Source organism: Mya arenaria, chromosome 10, assembly GCF_026914265.1.
Source record: "Mya arenaria isolate MELC-2E11 chromosome 10, ASM2691426v1".
In the NCBI taxonomy this organism is placed as follows: domain Eukaryota; kingdom Metazoa; phylum Mollusca; class Bivalvia; order Myida; family Myidae; genus Mya; species Mya arenaria.
In genome coordinates, this window is record NC_069131.1 from 66,905,340 (window position 1) to 66,913,648 (window position 8,309).

The window sequence follows — 8,309 nt, forward strand, 5'->3', positions numbered from 1 at the left end:
ATGTCCCTGAAGTTTCAAATATTATATCTGAAGATCAAAATAATGTCCCGTAGTTTCAAGTAATGTTTCCAAAGTGTGTCACTGTTGTTTCAAAAGTTGTAATTGTAGTTTCAATGCGGTAGTTTCAAAAGGTGTCCATTCCTTGCTATCGCTGTATTTTCGAATAATATCCTTGTTGTTTTCAATTATGTCCTTCTTGTTTAACATTGCCACTGTAGTTCAAAAGAGTCCGACTGTAGCTTAATAGAGTTTCATTGTAACTTCAAATAGTAGCTTTGTTTATATCTGTCTTTCCAAAGATGCTCGCGGAAGTTTTAAACAGTCCAAATAGGTCCAAATAGTTTCAAAGCAGTTTCCTTAGAGGTTTCATATAGTTTAAAAAAGAGTCTCTGTAAATTCAAAAAGTATCCTTGCAAATGGCGTTTTAATACGTCAACTATCCACAAGGCATTTTATTTGAAAATATAAATAAATAGCTAAATAATTTCGGTAATACTTCTGTAGACCATTTAGACTGGCTATTGTACTGCCACAGTTGATATGAATGTACTTTTAAGTTCACTTTCATTACTTGTTTTATTCTTGTTGTTTGCAGTCCCAGTTGGAGTTCTGCCATGAGTGTGTTCTGGCGTACATTAAGTCTTTTGAAAACAACATGTACTCAAACTTCGGGGAAACACATTAAGATGACAAGAGAGTGTTCTAACCTACACCAAATCTTTCGAAAACAGCTTGTACCCAAACCTTGGGGGTACTTCACGAAGTTGTCAACACCACGTTCTAGCAGTTATTTTCAGACTTTAGTATATTATATCTACTCACACTTCGAGTATTGCAATGCGTAAATTTTTTGGAATATAACCTGTTCACAACCCTCGGAAAATACATTAAGATATCATCAATGCGTGCTAGCTCATATCAAGAATTTTAAAAATAACATGTATTCCAACTTCGGGGAATACATAAAGATGTACATAAAGACTCTTTGAATGCATGGATTCAAAGTTTTTATAAATACATTCAAATACCATGAGTGTGTACCAGTTTGCATCAAGTATTTTGAATGTAAAATATTCTCAAACATTGGGGAAAGATTTTATGTCGTTTCTGTTTTTGCATTCCGAAAACTACACGTAGAGTATGTTTTAGCAAATATTTCGAGGGGAATTTGCTTAGAGTGTGTTTTAGCGTACATTAAACCTGCTCTATATACATAATGTTGTCTATTTTGTTTTACTTTAATGTTTAAAACGTACTAACATTCTCAGACTTCTCAGAACTTCAACATTTTAAATCGAAATAATAAACAGAATGTGTTATGAGTTTCCATATGGTGTTAACATTTAGTGAATAATTATTGTTTGTTTGTTCAGTATATATTGAGCACAATACTAACCTTGTAAAACTATCATATTACCAGGTATTACAATATTTGTTTACATGTTTAGAATTTATAATATATACTTATCACCCTGTAAATAAATCAACTGTAAAAATATATTCATATATTGACGGCATTGAGAGTAAAGGTCAGTAGGATCACATTTGTATCTTATTCAAATTCCAATATCGCCAAGATGTTCCGAGTCGTGGCGTGGACGAAAACATTTATCAGTCATCTACGGTTTGAAAATTTGTTATTTATGTCGATTTGAAGTTTGTTTGATCATATAAGGGATGATAATCCTATATTAACAATGGAAACCACTAAACGATAATTCATTTGATTTTCGAATCCAATAAGCAAGAAGAGTAGAGAAAGTGTTTCAAAAAATAAATAATACTTTATCTATGTTTTATTCTTAACTGTCTGTTCAAAGTAAAAGAATAAATATAAAAGACAATACTTAAAATTATCCCGTGTTTTGTTTTAATTACTTTGGGTCGGTTGTTTTTACTTTTTTCAGAAATAGAGATGCATTACAGTATACATGTATACCTTATAGTCATATTTATGATATTTTCAACTGATTGTGAAAATAAGTTAAAGGACTAGGTTAGTCAAACAAAGAAATAAACTTATTAGATATCGTTATATTTGTACTAATGCAAGTGGATGAGTAAATATCCTACCGGTTTTAGATGCAATAGTTTAAAAATGCTCTGAGCTGTAATTAGGCCTAATTACTGTTTCGGTCAAATTTTAAGATTGAATTTTATCACTGAAGTTACGTTCTGGTTGCAAAATGCATATTTATAAGAACTTTTTTTTATGTTGATGAACTTAAACAATACGGTTTCTTGTTTACATCATCACATTCATCGTGTGCAATTTAGTCAAGTGACTTCTTCAAAAATACAATGTTAACAATAGATACAAAAGATGAGTTTCAATGTATAATCTGAAGACAAAATCATGCAATATTTATTAAAGTCGGCACTTAAATTAGTAAATTAGCAAGCAGGTCATGACAGGTTTGCCATTTGCCTTGGATCTGAAAAATAAGTAAAATATGGATATAATAATAAGAATTCCAGTTCACATATTTTTAATATTGCACATGAAGGACGAAGTCAATAAATGTATTAATTATTATATTTATTTTTTAATGGTCACCAGTAACATAGCTGATTGCTTTGTCAATTATTTGACAATTAATATATAAACTAAATGGAATATTTACAAAATCTGCGGCTGCAGTGTGTGACTGATATGGCCCGCAAGAAGTCTTCCAGCAACAACTGAACACCCACCAGTTCATCAGAGGTCGATTTAGGGGGAGAAGAAAGTCCTGAACACGTCTCATCTGGAAAAGATCATGTCTGCACCCCGTGTTTAAACATGAACTACAAACTACTTGTGCACACATTTTGAATTTAGAACTATTCAAAACTTCCACGCACCTCATTAATTTGACAGATATTTTGCCCATTGAAACTACATGAATACTATTTGGAAGTACAGCGACACTTTGTGGAACTACGGCGATTGTAGTTATTAGCACAATGATACTGTTGATACTTCAGTGATAACATTTAAAACTTCACTGGAATATTGTGGAAATACCGACACACCTTAACGACAACCACTAGAACTACTTGAATAGTATTTGAAACTACATTAACACGTTTTAAAAATTCAGGAATCCTACTTGTAAGTAAAGGTAATTTTTTTCGAGCTACATGGGCACTCCTTTGAAAGCTCGGGGCACTATTTTGGAACTTCAGTAAGCCACTTTGAAACAGCAGGCAGTGATTCAAATATAGGAACTACAGGGGCACTATTTCGTATAAGGAGACACTGACAGGAGCTACTGAGACACCATGGGACATATGACGGTTGTTTTTACCTGTATTTGAATATTGGGATAGCGAGCCTTCGTCTGTCCTTGACCTTCCTTACAACGTTAACAACACTGACCTCATGTTCCACGCCCAGTTTTTGTAGGAGTAGGGAAACAACACAAAGCCAACCGCTCTTGCTCGCTGCGGCACATGTTACACTATTTCAATTCCTTTTAACCCTTTCTCAAAGATTTCTAAATACATTAAAATTGCCTCTGGCAGATTAGGACAGCAAGTTGAATAATGTAAGTTATATTTTCGGTTACCTTGGTTGCGATTCAATAACTCAAAACAAATAGACAAGTATATTTTCTTTGATCCTTACAAACTGAAAATTACTGAATGACTGGCCGAATAAGAATAAGCCTAGACGTGGATGTTTTTAAGAACCATCTACATTGTAAATGAAGTCCAGAAACACTGAAGCGGACCTTGGAGTGGTTTTTGAACTATCAGAGGCAGCAAACGCTAGGTGCGCAATGCTTCGTTCGATTCTCTCCTAAAAAGGAAAACATAATATAATTAAAATTCTGCCAAAAGACGGTGTTAAGGAAAAAGTGAAACGCAAATTAGCTTTACTTAGTATTTTACAAATTGAACGCCACTACCTTATCGTTGCGCGTGTGTCCCAACATCAGAGTTCTGTGTGTGTTATTGTCCTCTCAACCTTGCCGTTAGCTTTTTACGCTGAGCGTTACCTTCTTTAACAACTGATATGACAACACACTCTGAACTTTAGGTCGAGCGAGTACGGGGATGTTGTTATGGCTTAAAATCCAACATATCGGTCTCAAGCTGTGTTCGCCGTCTGCGTGGTTGCGTTCTTTTGTTCCCATACGACGGACTGTATATTTTAATAATGATTTAATTAACTGGGTTACTTCTTCAATGTCCCGAACAGTTTGCCTCAGATCAGAAAATATACACCTGCTAACCTCCTGTACTACATCTTCTCTTATGTACTTCGGACGCCCCGTTTCCTGTTTTTGATATTTGTACATTCAAATTCTTCAGACCTTTTTAAATCTCTCAATTGGTCAATAGTCTGCAGTGGTGTCAACTCACTTTCGACACAATATTGAATGTCGCCGCGTTTGAATTTGATGCAAAAATACTGACGGGCAACTTCAAAACACAACTATTTATGACGTCCGCATTTTTTACTTTTGTCGTCATAGTTATTACAAATAAGGTCCACGCGTTCGTAAGCGGAAATCATTGATATCCGTTTCAGAATTACAAGTCATATATATATAAAACTTAAGTCGAATATATTTACGTGCGCCGGTTAACAGTACCCATTATAATGTTTATTGAGATAAAATAGTGCGTCAGTGGCATTTGTCTTTCAATCTTGCAATTTTGTAACACGATAATTATTGATACAAGGAGAGTTTATTAAAACGCTATTTCGTCAAAATAATCAATTTGTCACGGAGTTTTGCGACAAACCTTGTATACGCATGATAAATAAAATAACCGTGACAGTGTAGGTGAAAATAATCGATTAAAATGTAGAAGTTATTCCATTTGTTTTTTCCCTAAATTATGTCCAATCCAACATCACAAGTTAAAAACAATAACGTAAACGATGGTCAAAATAATTATGTTGAAAAACAGGACGTTTTAATGTGTTATATTTAATGACATGACATCGCTCTAATCCTCTAAGCGAGGTCAAACATATCCTTACTTTCATGTTTTAATTTTATTAATATGCATATTATGTTTATGAAAATCTTACTTATTAACCAAAGTGTTTGTTTCTAGCTTGTTTTGTTCTCTACTGCAGTTCGTATGAAACGCCTTTAAGAAACAGCATGTTATATCATTTGTTTGTTGGCAACGAAAATAATGGAGTCACTTTATAATCAGACAACATAGAATTAACATGAATATTGTCTAGACTATTTGGTACTGTTACATTTTTTCGCTGTACTTTCAGTTTTCTGCCATGTGAATTTTAATAACCAAACATATATACATTTCTGTTTAGACAGAAACTGTCTTTTGCGAGTTCATTTTCAAAAAATCAAAATTCTCAAACTTTGCATTATTATCTCTTAATTCTCAAGTTCAGTCGTTCAATTTACGCTGTGCTGTCAATATGCGCGTTGGAATTTTAAACGTGTTCGGTCTTATCATGTACACGTTGGTAAGACATTAATTTTATGAAATCATATTTGCATTAACATTCTATAAAGGATATCAATTTACACGATAATTTGGTGTGGCACCGTAGCTCTGTATTGCTAAGTAGTGTGTGATCAGAAAACACGGTTAAAACTTTACTGACCGTTCCAAGGTGGTACCTAACAATCCTTGATAAACATACCTAGTTTTTTATACATAGTATGTATGCACTGTGCTGCTTGTGGAGTTTTGTGCTGTTCTTCCATGTTTCTTGTTTGTGATTTTATGTTATATGTCTTCGGCGTTTACCCAGTGACATTTAAGCGGGTTTATGTTTAAACTTTTTGCTACTGAGCTTGTTTCTGTAGCTTTTCGCATAAATACTGATCAGGACATCCTTATTGTATATTAATGTAATGAAACACATCAAAGTGCAATCTACTCTCTGTTACAGGATCAGCAACCGACTGTCCAGATGCTTGGGTTCCTTTCGAAGGATTCTGTTATTTCTTGCATATAGACGGACATTCATTTACAGAAGCTGTGGTACGTAAATCCTTTGTTGATTGAAATAACGTTTATCGGTGTTTTGGACGTAAGCTTATGGTCATAAATTCGATTCTTGTAAGCAAAGAATGGAAATAGAAATTTCACCACATCAGAACATTGATATGGTGTCAAAAGCGTATACCACAAACTTAATGTAAAATGACTTGGTGAGCAAAAGATATGTACGTTGGTTACCAGATGAAGTCAGTGTTACGCAAAAAATGTGGATACTTCTTCGATGGGCTTAAAAGCGTTTACGTTGCTCTGAAACTCGTCGGCTATATTGTATTTTTAAAGGACAGAATATATCATGAGTGTAAGTTATTGCTTTTGTTTATTTCGGTTGCCATTTGTCTTTCATCTATGTACAACAGAAGCATAATATAAAGAGTGTTTCTTATCAGTTTAAATTTTAATTCTAGACGCAGTGTGTGCGTTCTCTACAACTTGCGTTTTATTCTGTTATGTAGCCTTAAAACGCTGCATCGTATTGAATTTAGCCAAAGTCATACAAATTTTACATACGCTCGTGTTTCATAATAGCAAAAACAATTCTTGACAAATGAAAACCGCAGCCAGTGTTTTTTTTAAAGATTGCCAAACAGCCATCTTGTCATATTTTGAGCACAACGCCTACTACTGTTACATTTATGACATAACGTTATACCGGCGATAAAATGGTCGACAGCAGGTATGACTTTACAATATGTCTGAGATAAAAACCAGTAATTGCTGTTGAGTGTTCGATATTCGCTCAGCATTTGGCAATCTTAGAAAGACTACTTAAATCCTGCTGGTTAAATATGTGTTTCTTGGAAGCAATATCTTTGTATAAAACAATATTATCAAGGGGTCACATCTTAAAGACCAGATTCCGAACTTTCGCTGACCTTCAAAACGATGAAAGGCTATGCAAATAAAAAACCTCCAACTGACTTCAAAATAAACATTTTTTGGCATCCAATTAACGACGATTGGTTGTCGGAAGACGGTCGTGGTAAGTGTGCTGTTTTATCGTGTATTTCTTTGCTCTTATTTTCTTTTTAGTAAATTAAAAATATATTTCGTTTGCTTGATGTTAAATTTCTTTATTAATGAGTACATTATCTTCTGTAACATAGCTGTCGTTACGGTTTCACTAATGTGGTATTATAATGAACCACCGGATGTGCCATTCAAATATTTGAATGACTGACATTCGTTTCAGTTTTTCTCTAAAACGTTTTTCAATAAATTATAGTACAATAACAATATTCTTAATTTCGCCTAAGATCCTCAGACGAACTGGTGGATAGGACTCACCGACGTAGAGGTTGAAGGGATTTACAAATGGGTCGACAACAACGAAGTGCTGAGACAGGGGTCGTTTTCCGAACTGTACTGCTACATACCAATAATGCATGCTCTAAGTCATCGGACTGTTTATATACTATTTAGTCATTCTTTGTATCAAACTGCAACCACTTCGAAATACTAAGATACGGTCGATAAAAGGGAGGTTTGGATAAGATTTTTATGAAATTGTTGTCGACGTACGACGGTCTACAGGTGGCCATAATACATGCTTTTCATCTTAAATGAGGCACATATTTTTACCATACTATATAGCTACGTTTTCACCGTTAATATTAAGCCCTATAAGACACAAGTTCGAATCGATGTCCCGCAACTGTATTCCTCTGATTGAGAATTGTTGGACAGTCAATGATTGAACTTTGTTAATGCTCCTAAAACCGTTAGTTCATGGACGTATGGGGAACAGTCTTTACGGTTATCTCTTAGTGTCATTTTGAATTGTGGGCGTAGTGAACTCCGTTTAACAATTTCCATTGCACTCAAAAATCCCATACAAAAACAAACGTTTACGCTAGCCTTGTCTTTAAAAGGACTAAATTAGTAAAGTAATAAATTGATATCTTAACGTCATCTTTATCACTGACATCATGGCAGTTGTCCGTCAGACTGGATCCCTGGCCAGCCCGACGATAGTGCTCATGTGGAAGATTGTGTCCATTTCTGGATTAAGCACGATTTTCGCTGGAACGACGCTCCGTGTAGAAACATTTTTGCATTTATTTGCGAAGTCAGGTTTGTTATAAATATTCTTAATGATTTTTTTAATGTATCGCCTTATTTTCTAAATGGTCAGCAACATGTTCACTACTGATATATTAACAATATTTATGTTTTTTTGAAAGATGATTGACTTTCAAAAATACAATAAAAACTATAGGGACAGTTGTAGAGTTGACATGTTGATTTTAAGTATCTGACCAAAAATGTTTCAAGTTGTATGCGTAGTGACATAATATTTTGTTGTGTCATTTGTGGCGTTTTCTGTA